The 15,917-nt window shown below is 34.3% G+C and overlaps 1 pseudogene; it reads right to left on the bottom strand.

Annotated features, from left to right (window-relative positions):
- Positions 1 to 461: 461 nt before the first annotated feature.
- LOC112821911 (mitochondrial transcription rescue factor 1-like) overlaps positions 462 to 15,917 on the bottom strand; it is an 18,033-nt pseudogene continuing 2,577 nt past the window's right edge.

Genomic DNA, 15,917 nt, shown 5'->3' with positions numbered 1-15,917 from the left:
CTGTGCATCAAACACAGATTACTGAAAGCATCTGGTATTGTTCAAAAACAGCTTGAAAGTATAATTAAGCAGATTTTGTATCTTCAGGACTGAACATGCATTAAATCTCTTCTTGTCTATTTTCTCAGAGTAATTGGAATTTTTTACCTCACCTTGCACTGATACAAGTGATAATGTTGTTGTTGTTGTTTTTCTATGTAGGATTTTTGTTGGCCCATGTTCTGAAGTTATGACATACATTATTTTATTTTATTAAAAATGTATTGTACTGTATGTATCTGGAATTAATAAAGCTGCATTGTTTTAAAATGTGTTGCATGCAGGCACTATAGTTGTATTTCAATATCCCTGAATTATAAGATTTTTATTTAAAAATTTTTTTCTTTCTTAAATTATTCTGTGACTTCTGAGCATTGTATGGTCATTCCCAGGTACAAATAAGATATTTTTCAAACATCTTTTTAAATTTTTTCATGGTTAAACCACATCATTATTATCTTTGTTCCTGCTTCTTCATCTTCTCCAGTGTGAAGATCCAATGTATCTCCCGTGTTCACTATTCTTTTTGTCCATAATGTCTCCCCATGCAGCCTGAGCTCATCTTTGTAAAATGCAACTTCCAATTTGTTTCTCACATTGTAGCATTTGTGAAATCAGGTGCATTTTGTCACATCTATATAGTGATTCCTTTTCCCTTCAAGACACTTATTAAATCAATGGTTCATCTTACATAACTGAGTCTTAGAATCAAAGAAATGTGACACATGGGATTTGGCAGGCAGTCACTTGACTCCTTTGGGAATGGCTTTTCTCATTTTCTTCCAGTATCTAGGCCTATATTGAGGGTAACATGATACAGAAAAGACTGCACTATTTTTTTCCATGTTTTTATATCTCTGACTACACAAGGGCCATCCTCAACCACCTCTTCCTGCTCATTCATCTCCTTTTGATCATTGTCTCCATCACAGTCCTCTTCATCTTCTACTTTTTGCAGAATCTTTTTGTCAATATTTTTAGAACTGATATTACTTTTTGTCTTATGGAAAATGGAAATATATATTCTGGAGATATTAAAAGCCCTGGGAGTCTCAGTGAGAAATATTATGAAAAAGTGTTTTATAATGTGATACAATAAATATGATACTAGAAAAATATGTGTGGATGCCAAGAAGCACAGAGTTTGTGTGAAGAAGGTGTTGCTCAGAGCCCAATCTAGGCTTTCTTAAAACCAGGCAGGCTGACGCTAGACATAGCTATTACACATAAGCTTTATGTTAGAGTCTCTGGTCCTTCCCTTCCCTTGCCCATGCACTGCTGACCTCAGGGCCACCCCCTGCCCTTCAAATACAATTTTGAAAGGTCTGGGTATATGTGAAGCAGGGAATTGGGACTGAGAACCTTTATAGAACTAGGGCTTTAAGGGGACCTCAAAGTGACCATATAGAGTGGTTCTCTCAGGACAGGCACCAGTTCACACCTATCATCCAAGCATAATTGTCCCTCTTTGTAAAGTAAGTTTTGTCTTCATCCACTTAGTTAGAGGATAGAAAAGCTGTACTCACTGTTCCATGAAAGCAGCAAGTAATCTTGCCTCTTCCTAGAGCTCAGGGAAGAAAACAAAATGTATCCAAGGAAATTGCTTCCTAAATTTGCAGGCTTGAAGTGATAATTACACTTTTCTGGGACCCTTAATAATAGCAAAACCTTACCACCCTCAGAGATACTTCTAGAATAGGAGATGACGAAGACCTCCATAAATGGGAAAATTTGGGGTTAAAGATGTGTATATAATAAAAATAATTTTCACATAAAGAAATACATGAGGGAGATTAAGCTGATCTAGAAAAAAAAAACAAAACAAAACCTAGGAACTTGAGATAATTGAACATTATGCACAGACTCTGGCTCTGCCAATCACTTCCTTCCCCATTCTTTCTAATGAATCTCTCTCTCTTTCTCTCTCTCTCTCTCTCTCTCACACACACACACACACACAATCACACAATGATATATATATAACATATTGTATGATTCAGAAATTCCACTTTTAGGTATATAAAGAAAATAATTAAAAGCAAAGACTCAATGATATATTTGCACTCATATTTTCATAGTATTATTCACAGGTGTCAAACTGTGGAAACAGCCCAAATGCCTATTGACTGATGAAATGGATAAACAAAATGTGGTATATGCATACAATAGAATTTGTTTCAGGCTTAAAAAGGAAGAAAATTCTGACACATGTTACATGGATGAATCTTGAAGACATTATGCTAACAGAAATAAGCCTGACACAAAAGTGTAATTCTATTGATTAAGATACCTGTGGTAGTCAAATTCATAGAAACAGAAAGTAGAATGGTGATTGCCAGGAACTGGGAGTAATGGTGAATGGAAAGTTAAAGTCTAATGGGTAAAGAGTTTCAGTTTGGAAAGATGGAAAAGTTCTGTAGATGGATGGTGGTGATGGTTGCATGATAACATGAATGTACTTAAATGCCCCAGAACTGGACACTAAAAAAAAATTTAAATTGTAAATTTTATGTTATGAGCATTTAATCACAATGTAATTTTTTTATTTGAGTATAGCTGACACACAATGTTACATTAGTTTCAGATATACAACATAGTATTTCCACAGATCTATACATTATGCTATGCTCACCACAAGTGTAGCTACCATCTGTCACCATGCAATGCTATTACAATATCAAGGGCTACATTCTTTATGCTGTGCTTTTTATTTCCATTACTTCTTCATTCCATAACTGGAAGCCTGTGTTTCCCTTCCCCTTCACCCATTTTGCCCAATTTTAAAAAAAAAAAAAAGAAGAGGGAAGGGGTGTTCATTTGCATCAAATGCAGCTCAGACAATGGATACTGTGAAAACACATAAATTGCCATTGAATGTAGCAAAATGAAGGCTTTAGGAATTCTGACAGTAACACTTTTGGTAATATTTCTATGGCATTGTGTTTATACATATAAATTTATATTTAAATTATTGTGCAAAAATTTAAATAGTACACTACTTAGCTACCCAAAATGTTTTCATTGGAGAGAGAGCATATCTAATTCTTTGTGTCCCCAATAATTTCTGGCACAATATACTAATGTAAAAATTCTGAAATGATATGCCCCTGAAATGGAGCTTGATTTATTAAATAATCCATGTTTTTCCTCACAAATCAAGTGGTCAGTTTTCTTATATCTTAAAATTCCATTGGGGATTATGGGACTTTTCTATTTTCTGAATTTGTTCCATTGAACTGTCAAGTAATATGACTGTGCCACACTGTTTCATTTCAACTCCACAGCATAGCTCCAGCATGCTTTATTATCTTGGTTATTTTTATCACTTTTCTTCTTGAGATTTTTATTCTGGCTATACTTGCTTGTTTATTTTTCCAAAGAAATTTATCGCGTGGTAAAAACATTCTGTAGTTAATTTACTTGAGATTATGTTTATCTATTGATATTACTTCGCTGGATATTGGCATCTTTTTAATGTTTGTCCAGAAGATAGTATACTTTTCTTTTTCTTTTTTTTTTTTTGAAGATTTTATTTATTTATTTGACAGAGAGACACAGCGAGAGAAGGAACACAAGCAGGGGGAGTGGGAGAGGAAGAAACAGGCTTCCCGTAGAGCAGGGAGCCCGATGTGGGGCTCGATCCCAGGACCCCGGGATCATGACCTGAGCCGAAGGCAGACGCTTAACGACTGAGCCACCCAGATGCCCCCATAGTATACTTTTCAACTTATCCATGTCATGTCATCTTATTGATTTAGAAACATTGAGCTGACTTCATATAGAATTCACTTATTTCTTGTTAATATTATTTTATCTTTGGGGTTCCTATGGTAATATACAAAAACATGTTTGTTTGTTTGTTTTTAATATGTGAAAACTATTGTTTTAACTAATTTTATAAGCAACCACATTACTAATTTTTCACATAAGTAGTTTTGTGACAACGTGTTAGTTTTTTGGAAGAATAAATGTAGTTGGACCCATAGCTCTCATCTTACATTGGGCTACGTACCATATCAATCAAATGTTTGAGAGAAAAAATTCTAAGTATATAATAAAAGTATTCAATATTTTAATTTAAGTAAATACATATCAAAATTTTAATGAAATATAATACTCCTCTTTAATCAGTTTGTGGAGGAAAAGTCACTCTCAAATATTATTGATGGGAGTATAAGTTAATATAATTTCTTTGTATAGCATTTTGTAAAATCAACTCAAATTATAATTGTACATTTCTTTGACCAAAACTTCCTATTGGAATTGTTATATGTTCTCTACTCATTGTAACATTGATATAATACCTAAAGATTGAAAACAATATAAATGTATGACATTATTTCCTATATATATTGTTATTTAAAGAAATTGTGGAATACAGGGTGCACTATGCTACAACGTGTGCAAAAAGATGACAGAATATCTTTGAAATTAGATTTTTGTGCGTGTCATCTTTGCCTCTTTGAAAGCGTATGTATGATTTCCTACTAAAACTCTAAATTGTTTATTTTGAACAGGGTCATATAATTCAGTGTGACTCCAATCTCTCTCATGGTAGCATTTTATTCTCTTTCCAGTTTAAGTCCCATGGCAATCAAACTCTTATCAGGAAAGAGATGGCTTATCACTACAAACTTGGCCCCTATTTCAAAGATATTTGTCCTGATCTGTCTCTACATATCTTATTTTGAGGAATGTTCAGATTCTGTGATATTTAGTGATAACATGATGTCTGCATCCTTCACCCTTGTCATACTTCAGACAAAACCTCCAAATCTTATCACTCTTAAATATCAACTATAAGAAGGGTAAATAAAATTCATATAACATAAAATCATGAAGGTCTGAACTCCGTGGCCGAGTATACAATATTATTTAATTTGGGAAAATAATGAGAAGACCATTAACCAGAGCAGATTTGCCTTTAGCCAGAACACAGAATACTCCAACTTTTGCTAGATATACCCTTAACATATTCTTCCTCATGAGGTTTCATGAAATCTGATTTAAACAAACAAAAAATGTTTAGCTTTTCTGCCTTTCCTCCTGCCTTGCTTTCAATGATAATGATGATGGTAGGTCCATCCCTTTCATTATGAATGGCCAAGTATTTCCCTTCACAAAGTAGGAAGGTGATCATGTTTCCTCTGGAATTTGCTGAGTAATTAAACTGATAGATGGATATAATAATTCCAGAATATAAAAATAAGTCACACATGGCAAAACTGATAGAGGGGAGTGCAGGCAACCTCTGCCTTTCTTATTTGAGCTGGAAATGATGAGAGTGTTTCTACTGTTGTAATAGGTGCAAGGAGGGTAGTTGAGCTCATGCTATCCAGAGCTGAGCATAGTGTATCAAATAAACAAATGGCCCAAAGTAGCAAGAAGACATGGTATAGACCCTCATTGTTAGGGTGAGGGCTATGAAAAAGGACATGTCTGACATGTCTTGCCAAGATGATTTAATCAAAGGAATTCTGGAAAAGTATCCTTGGTGACTCCCAAAATCATCCAGTGTGCCACAAGAAAGTACAAAATCAAATAACATCTGAATTCTAAAGAGGTGGTCATGGGTCAGGTTTCTGACCTCTCTGTTTTATACAAAATTTTCTGCATTCTGAGAAGCCTTCAAGATGCTTTCAACTGGATGTAGAATTACTGATATTGAGATTATCAACTAGATGGTTAGTAATTTTTTTGAAGATCTTATTTATTTATTTATTTGAGAGAGAGAGAGTGCACGAGAGCATGAGCGACAGGGAGGGGCAGAGGGAGAGGGAAGCAGACTCGCTGCTGAGCAGGGAGCATGATGCTAGGCTCGATCATAGGGACCTAGCCTTGGGATCATGACCTGAGCTAAAGGAAGCCGCTTAACTGACTCAGCCACCCAGGTGCCCCAATGGACGGTAATTTTTAAAGTAAGTGATGGTTTATAAAAATCTCTAAATAAGAAAGACTAGGACAAAATTAAGATATTTTTTCTAGAATTTAGGCAGGCCAGTGGCATTAGGACCAAGAAGAAAGAGTTCATGCAGTTTTGAAACTGTGTGGTAACTATTTCATGCAACCGATATAATTACATTACCCAAAATTAGCTATTTGTTATTTTTGTTGGGTTTTGTATTAAGAATTTCTAGGGCTATGGGAGGTAACTGCTGAGGAACTTTGGCAGGTCACATGTTTTCTAGGTTAAATGGTGGTGCTGCTCTGAAAGATAATGTTTTGAGTCACAATCACAATCTTTCTGGGTAGTGCTGTCCTGGAGCAGTTCTCTGGACAAGATATTGGTCTGACCATAAGAACTCTCTGTGGACATCTTTTTGGAATGGTCGAACATTTTCTTTTTATCAAAAGGCCTTAACCAAAATTAATTTTATATAGTCATAAAACAGCAATCTGTTTATAAATAGCAGATTTTTAAAATTGTTTACATCAATAACTGATCTAACACCATGGAAGTGGCAGGAATGTGGGAGGGGGGTACTTTTTTGAGAAAAGATAGGTAAGTGCATGTTTAATGGAATTAAAATCATTACAATCTGCCTTTATATGACATTAAAAATATCAAGAATAAAGGAAACCAGAAAGGATACAAGATTACTAAAAGAGAAGTTATATTGAATTAAAATCACTCAAATGATAAAAATTAATGTTTTCTACATTTGTAGATGCATGATCCATTTCCAAGGCTTAATTATCATTTTCAGAAGTCTAATCATGCTATCAACTACATTCTGATTTTATTTAAATTGATAAAATGAATAGTAATAACTGAAGTGCCAAGTAGCAACAAACAAATTTCAAAATAAGAAAATCCATTTAACCTGCACTAATTAGGAGATAGAGGGAAACTGATTTCACTAGAGCATCACTGGCAGGAAACCTCTGAACTAGCAAAGTATGTCTTGGTTTATGGATATATCCACCGCGCCTGTTCTCCTGTGGGTATTTCAATATAGACACTTGTAGTCACATTATCATTTGCTCACTAAGAAGGTAAAACATAAGAAATCAAGTCCAGAGGAAATGGAAAATTTTGGTTTCCTTGAAGACATCAAATTTTGTCAAAATAAAACCAATTAAGACTGAATGAGTTAAAATTTAAGGCATCAGTGGTTCACTGATTTATTTATTTCTTCCTCATTTTGAAATGATTCAGTGACTGGCAAATCTATTTGTAGAGGTGATGGGGGGAATGCCAGAAAATGTAGAGTGATTTTTACTAGTTTAACAAATCCTTGCCAATGATTAAGTTTCAGTGGAACCATAGGAACAACCATTACACAATTAAAATAATCTTTGAGCAATTCTCATGTTAATCCTGAAGGGTTAAATTATAATAACCATATTTATTTTTAAACAAAGAAACGGGGGGGAGAAAGAGGCTAGTGACCCAGACCTAATTATGAATTATCAGCTTGGATAATGCTAAATTTTAACAACTATTTGAATTATGTGGTGACCTCTCGTGATTAGAACAACACAATGGCAAAGATGCACTTGCTCATTTTTATTGAAATATTGGAAATAATTCTATGGTCTGTTCTCCCATTTTAAAATGTATCATTATTTTAATTCTTAACCTTTCTTTGAAAACCTATTCCCATGCATATGTCGTACCCATCAGTTTTAATTATGATAGTAGTAAATTCTCTGAAAAGAGGCCTCTGAGAATGTAACTAATTCTGTTCACAATGTTCATAATCTCATGGTTTTACAATCTCACATTAAGATAAGAAAAGTACTGAAATTATGAAATAGAAATTAAATGTATAAATCAGGCTAAAGTTCTTTTTAAAGCTGTTTTTAAAAGAAAACAAATTAAATGATTGTAATTATAGTTATTTAAGAGCTTCAGGTTCTTTTGTTTTTGGTCTGGTTGTAGTAGAAGATTCTCTACTGCCAAAATTATAAAGAAGAAAAATAACATCAACATTATAAACAGAATGAAAGTGATTCCACACTGGGTAGAATGGGTTTATATAATTCAGCAATGTTTTTAATATCTTCTTTGGTATTTTTTCTATAGTTAAGAATGGTTATTTATATGTTTCTGTTATTTGAAACGTACAGGGGTTTCTTTATTCCTCTTCAACAAATGACACTATCATATCTTAGCAATTGTTGAAAAAATATTCACTGCTTTTGAAAATCCTTCATGTGGCCTCTGTTACAGGGCTTTTCAACATTTAATGATCCCTAGAGACTCCAGTTTGTCAATGTTACTGTCAATGTTAATAATCTATACTTTCCCTAAATGAGTAAAGCACTGGAGAAAATAGGAGTGATAAATAAGGAAAAATAAGAGCAAAGGTATAAATTTGAAGAAAGTTCAGAAATTTAAGGAAGAAAGAATTGTGTGTGTGTGATAAAAATTAAAAGAAGGAAAAACAAAAAGGAGAGGATGATTAATTTATACTTTTGAGATTCTAATATTAAGAAGCATAACAATTATTTAGGGGACAAAAACATTTTGTAGACCTTAAACTCCCAGAGTAACATTTTCTATGACTGTATGACCTTTTGAATTTATTCCTTCATTCTGCAAATATTGGTTAAATATTTTACTGCACTGGGGGAGGGGGATCCTGTGATAAATCTCAGAGGCATCAACATCTTCAAAGAACTTAATGTTTAGTAGAAATATCTGAGTAAATTCATTAAAATTGGAAAAATACTATTTTATAGGTATTGTGCGGATATCTACATGGGTTCCATAAAAGGAAGAACAAAGAAGTGTCCCATGCTTACCTAGAGTTAAGCCATGATGAACTTCACTGAAGAGGAGTTGGGAAATTAGACTAGGATTCCTAGAAAACAAAGACAGAAGGACAGAAGCTTATTAATAAAACTTTATTAGGGAGTACAATGTCTGGGAAGGAGTGGAGGAGATAGACTCAAAGAACATATAAAAGCTGACCCTCAGGAGGGGAAGAATGCAGGGGGGCGGAAATCGGAGGGAGAGACGAACCATGAAAGACCATGGACTCTGAGAAACAAACTGAGGGTTCTAGAAGGGAGGGGGTGGGGGGATGGGTTAGCCTGGTGATGGGTATTAAAGAGGGCACGTACTGAATGGAGCACTGGGTGTTATATGCAAACAATGAATCATGGAACACTACATCAAAAACTAACGATGTAATGTATGGTGATTAACATAACATAATAATTTTTTTTAAATAAATAAAATTAAAAAAAAAAGCTGACCCTAACTTCCTGACAAGCTCTTTTTTTCTTATTTCCCCAGAGATCTTCACAAAGGCCCCGTGAATGGTTCGTGAAGCAGAGGGAGAAGAAAGACAGTTATCCTTTTCAATTGCCTCTTATCTCCCCTTGACCAGAATTTGCTACCATGAGTAATAATTCAAAATTTCCAGGGAGCATGCTGATTACCTATTGAATTTTGCTACTTCTCATGCTGGAGGAGTGATAGGGATGCCCGAGATTTGGAGGCAAGAGGTGGCTGGAACATTTGTGTGAGGTGTGACTCTGTAGGGTAAAATTGGAAGCAAGGAGAGGGATCAGGAATAGGGGCTTCTGAGACCTCTCAGCTGGAGCAATAGCTGCAGCAGTAGCCACAGAAGCAACTCATATTACCATATTACACAATTCTATGCTGGGAAGGTTTGACCAGACAAGAACTCAAGTGTAGAGATCTGGAATGACCCATAAGCTGAATCTTGTGCATGCTGCTTGACCTTAGTCTTGAAAAATAACTAGATGTTCACCAAACTGACAAAGGAAAATGTGGGTGCCATTGCAGGAAGCATCATGAGAAAGTGCATGATTATGTGTGACTATGACTATATTACTCCTGAATTCATCCATATTTCTCCATTGATACAGCCACAATCCTTCTCCAAGTGTTTAAATTAGTTACCTATTAATTTGTAGCCTTCTAAAAATCACTGTTTAATTGTTCCGTCCATATTTAACCTTTCTTCTTCCCTTTCATAGATCCATTGTTCATCCTCCAATGCAAATCTGGTTGTGACATTTCAAATCTTAAAATGCTTCAATGCATTTCCATTTATTTAGGATAAAATTTCCAATCCTTGACCTACCAAGATTTTCTAGCTCCAACCTATGTTTTCTCTTAGCCCTAACTTTGATGGCTCACTCTTTCCCTCACATGTGCCAAGATGTTTTCCCTTCCTGTATCCTCGGTACCTAGCAGAGTGCCTGACACATATCTATACAAATAGTCATTAAGTAAATGACTACAGTATTGCCCCTCAGAAGCTCCACTGAACAGGCAAGGCAGATTTATGGATATGTCAAAGACTGGAATGGAATCTACATAACACTACATGGAACCTTTCTTGTGTCCTGTTGTGTTGTTTTTGATGAAGAGAAGGGCATTAGGAAACATTTAGAGCATTAACCCGTAAAAATGTAAAAGTGGAGTGAACATTTAGTTATTAATTGTAGTGCATTATAAAAGAAAACTACAATAGCAATTTTTGCAATTGTGAAGGCCTAATGGCATGATCAGAGTAGGGTGAGTAATCCTGTGTTACTGGTACACGGGTTGTCCTGGGAGATACCCTAGACAGAAGACTGGAATGGGAGGCTCCACTTTAGTGTATTTTATTTTTTTGCAGTCCCAGAGTTACGTTTTCCCATGAAAATATATACCTTCATAACAAGTTATTCTTCACTCTATAAAGGCCATTTTTTTGTTATAAGGTATGGACTTACTATGGGATGTTTCAATTATAAATCCTATCCTATCACACTTAATATTACTGTAAGATTTACAACCTTATGTTAAAATGTTCAGTCCCCTTAGATTCTATTCAAATCCAATTTTTGGCCTACAGCTCTATGAGATCAAAACTACTGCCTTTCACTTCCCTGTGATTTGTCTTGATTTTGTTTAAATTAATGCACTCACTGTTATTCTTTCTGTGTCTAAGCAGCTGTTCTGTAAAATATTTTCTTTCACAGTTTCATTAGCCCTTGTGAATCAGTCAGTGAGTCTCTTTCTAAACATTTGGCACACATTCCTCTAGAGATATGTTTTTTATTTCCTTCTTAATAACCATTTTTTCCTGCGATCATAAGCAATGACCTGAAAGAAGAGAACCCGTTCTTTGACACTTTCTATAAATACAAATTCTTCCTTGCTTTTCTGTCCTTTTTATCCAAAAACAGAATTAAGATAAAATAAAATAAAGATGTATTAATGATCTTTTTAAAAGGAACATAAAGCCTCATATATATATATATGTATGTATTCTCTACTACTCAATATTAAATACATTTCTATCATCCCCATTCATTGGTAATACTGAAGGATCAAAGCAACTAGAAATAACTAGGTAGTATAATATGTTCAACATGAGCCAAAAATGAAAAAAGTAATATTCATATTATAGTAATAATATTAAAAGTGAACTCTTTTTCAAACACTGTTCTAAGCACTTTGTGTGGATTCATTCAAATCTTCAAAACTCCCCGTGAGGTTGATAATAATATAACATCTGTTTAAATTAGTTGTCATTAAAGTAGAGACATCTTTAGGAAAAAAGATAAGTAATTTTTTTTTACCAATTATATAACCTCAGTCTGCAGGTAGTGATAATGTTATATGAGCACAAATTGCCAGAGTTTACATGCTCATTAAGCCCTACCTATAAATACAATCTCAATACTTATTCCCATTGTCAATTTGTCCTAGTTGATCATGGCATCCAAAAACATTTTTAAACATGTATTTGGGAGAATAGTACTCTGAGTGCAGGTGTGGTGAATGGTAGTGGTGCTGTGGACATCAGCTCTATGTATATATCAAATAGTTACCTTTATTGTGTGAGTGCATATAAACATGAAAAAAGAAATTATTATGTACAGATATTAACAATTTTGCAAATGTGAAGATCCAGATACAATCAGTGTGTGGCTTTAAATTCTTTGCATTTGTTCTTTTCATTGTTGAGTATTGAGAAAGTCCAATGGGAAGCTATTGGCATAATAATAATTTTTTTGCATAAAAACATAAAATTATTATTTCTGGACAATTAAACTAAATGTTTAACTTCTATAAAGCATTCCTTAAAAATTAATTTTTAAAAGTCATAAAGACAACAAATTTTTATTTTATTTTTTTTAAAGATTTTATTTATTTATTTGACAGAGAGAGAGAAAGAGCGTACAAACATGGGGAGTAGGAGAGGGAAAAGCAGGCTCCTCACCGAGCAAGGAGCCCAATGTGGGGCTCAATCCCAGGACCCTGGGATCATGACCTGAGCCGGAGGCAGACACTTAACCAACTGAGCCACCCAGGTGCCCCAAGATAATACATTTTTAAAATGCATACTCAGAATAATGGTATTTGAAGTAGCTGATTTCAATTCACAATTCAAAAGCAGTCATGTGTTATTTATAAAGCATTTTGCATTGGCAAAATTGTGCTTGATAATTATTTTTGTTATATTCCCTGAGAACAAATTAAGAATAAAAATATTATTTTTCAGCCTGAAGTAAAAAATAAAATAAGTAAATAAGTAAAAATAGATAAATAAGTACTCTACCACTTTACTTAAAAATAAGTAAATAACTGGTCTGCCACGCATCACCCTATAATGTGGTAGCACTTCCAGGAGTAAAATTCAGGTCACTTGTCTCCCAATTGTATGCTCTGTCCAGTAGCTTGGTATCCTTCAGCTGGATTATTTCATAGATGCCAGTTGGAATATGTGCACAAAATAGACCTCAATATCTGTTTTTCCCAGGAAAGTGTTATATCTCCCCTCTTATCTGATTTTACATATTTTTAAAAGAAAAAAACTAGAAATAAAATGGAAACCGTTTGAGTGAATATGCATGCTAATTTCCCATAAAAATATTTCTCAATTAAAACTCATTCATATCATTAAATATTTGTTGAGTTCTAACTATATACTATTTCAAAGGTAATTTTAATAATGTCTATTTTTAACCATACATTTTTATATTGTTACTAAATTTGTACATTCTACTTCCTGGATAGAATAATAAAAATTGCCAATTCAATTTTTCAATTCATTAGCAACCATGAAAATTATCAGTTAATAATTGGTACCCTTGGAAATGTACATCAATGGCACAATATAATATTTCAAAAATAAATGTAACCATCAAAATTTAAATATGAAAAGAGATGGGAAGCCTGGGTGGCTTCATCGGTTAAGTGACCAACTTTTGATTTTGGCTCAGGTCATGATCTCAGGGTCATGAAATCGAGTTCTGCACCAGGCTCGGTGCTCAGGGGAAAGTCTGCTTAAGATTCTCTCTCTCCCTGTCCCTTCCCCTTGCCCACCACCCGACACACGCTTTCTCTCTCTCTTTCTCTCTCAAACAAATAAATAAATAAGAAAAGGGCATTTCTCACATCATTGGAAATTAATAAATGCTTATTTAATTAAATTTGATCCAATCATCCAAAATTAAAATGTAAAGATCTTGAGGAAAATGTAGCTAAATTATTAAGCAACTTTGTTTTGTTATGTTTGGTAAAGGAGTAAAAATTCATCAATACAATTGCCATGCCTGTTTTACTCACTACTATATTCCCTGGACTTCTCTTAATGTACAACCCATAACAGATATAATTGTTCAACAAATGAACAAACACATAATGAAAGGCTGGCACTAATCCTTTTTTAAATTTTTCATTTTCTTCACATTTTCCATTTTAATATAAACTCAGAACTCAGAAATCCAGCACCTTTTTTTTTCATCTAATCTCAAATGACTTTGTAACTAGTCAGTCAGGACTACATGCCATATAATACATGAAAAAATATAGTAGTTTGTTTATAGTCTTACCACTATATTTGCCACCTTATTTACTTAATTATGAAACTGATTAATTTAATTGTTTCTCTCTGATATGACACTGGTGGAGTTTGAAGCCATTATTACTGCTTAGGTGTTTGTTTGTTTCAATTCAAGTTAGTTAACTACAGTTCAGCACTGGTTTCAGGAGCAGAATCCAGTGATGAATCCAGAATTCATCACCCACATACAACACCTAGTGCTTATCCCAACAAGTACCCTCCTTAAGACCATCACCCATTTAGCCCATTCCTCTCACCCCCACCCCCCCAGCAACCCTCAGTTTGCACTCTATAGTTAAGAGTCTCTTATGGTGTGCCTCCCTCTCTGGTTTTCTTATTTTACTCTTCCTTCCCTTCACCTGTGTCCATTTGTTCTGTTTCTTAAATTCTACATAAGTGGGGACACCTGAGTGGCTCAGTTGGTTAAGTCACAGGAATAAAAGGCATAGAATAGGGAATATAGGCAATTATATTATAATAGTGTTGTATGGTGACAGATGGTAGCTACACTTGTGGTGAGCATAACACAGTGTATAGAGAAGGTGAATCACCATGTTGTACACCTGAAACTAAGGTAACATTGTGTGTCAACTATACTAAAAAAACACCTTAAAAATGATTATAAAAAGCTGTTGTCAAATTATCTTTTCTTTAAAGGAAGATTTCATGGGAACTCTCCTTGCAAATAATTTAAAAGTGGTTGAAGTTAACAAAATTTTATGACACTACCAGTTAAGTATACTGATACACCAATAGTCTTGAAATATTGTTAGGTATCAGAATAATTAGAGAATTCTGTTAAAAAATCTGAGTCCTCTAACACCTGTTAAATATCTCTAAAGGAAAGGGCTGCACATCAGTATTTTATGTAATATAGATTCCATGTGATTCTGACACGCAGCATAATTTGGAAATTACTACTGTAGAAAATATATTTATCCTGCATGGATTTAGGATTATAATGAAGCTTGCCAGTAGTTTTTTCCAAATATCTAAAGCGAGGGCGCCTGGGTGGCTCCATCCGTTGAGCGTCTGCCTTTGGCTCAGGTCATGATTCCCGGGGTCCTGGGTTCGAGCCCCACATCAGGCTCCATACTCAGCGGTGAGTCTGCTTCTCCCTCTTCCTCTCCCTCTATGATTTCTCCCACTCTCTCTCAAATAAAGAAATAAAATCTTAAAAAAAGAACAAATATCTAAAGTATATGTAAGTTTTCTTTTTTTCATGATAACTCAGCTTTAACTTTCATACTTTCTCTTTCTTTAAACTGAGTTTCTTCAGAAAATGCAGTTAGGTGGAATCAATGTGTACTGCTTTTGCCTATATTGGAATAATATTGAAAGTGTTATCATCCCCATTTCTTTCCCTTTCCCTGAATCTATAGAATTTGCCATGTAACTTTTGTGGTTCCTTTCACTAGGGGTAGTGTTCATGTTTCTGCCCCACTAATTTTGCACTTGGCCATGTGATTTACTTGGGCAGACAAAAATGTGGTCAGAAGCAATTGCAGGCCAATTTCCAACCTGGATCTTTTTAGAAACATTGTGTGTTCTACCTGTTATATGTGCACTTCAATCTCCTTCATGAGAAGACAATAACCCTAGGAGATTCTGCCCCTTTAGTCCAGGCCCTAGAATGACATGTAAAACAGACCCAACCTAGTCAACACACAGAGCCATGAAGGTGAATAAAACACTGTTATACATTACTGAGACTTTGTATAGTTCATTATGTCGCATCACAATGGTCAGAAGTAACCAATGTATATATCTGGGATAGCATATTTTGGGGCTAATATTCACTATTTTATACAAGAACTGAATAAATCCACCAAAAGTAATTGACATGTATTTAAACTTTTCTAAAATGCATAAATATTGGCAAATATGTTAAATATAAAAAGGGTTAGATATTTTTATAATTTAAAATAAGTCATCTTTATTATTTCTTGTTTATCTTTACATCTCTGACAACTAGTATAGGATTGGAATAGGGTTAGCACTTAAATATGTATAGAATCATTATATGAAATACAGAGTAATTGACTTAAACTGATG

The sequence above is a fragment of the Callorhinus ursinus genome, unplaced genomic scaffold (assembly GCF_003265705.2).
Source record: "Callorhinus ursinus isolate GAN/ISIS: 27379988/994484 unplaced genomic scaffold, GSC_fseal_2.0 scaffold8, whole genome shotgun sequence".
Lineage (NCBI taxonomy): Eukaryota > Metazoa > Chordata > Mammalia > Carnivora > Otariidae > Callorhinus > Callorhinus ursinus.
Note: the sequence above shows the minus strand (reverse complement) of the source record. Positions and strands in the feature narration are given on the sequence as shown.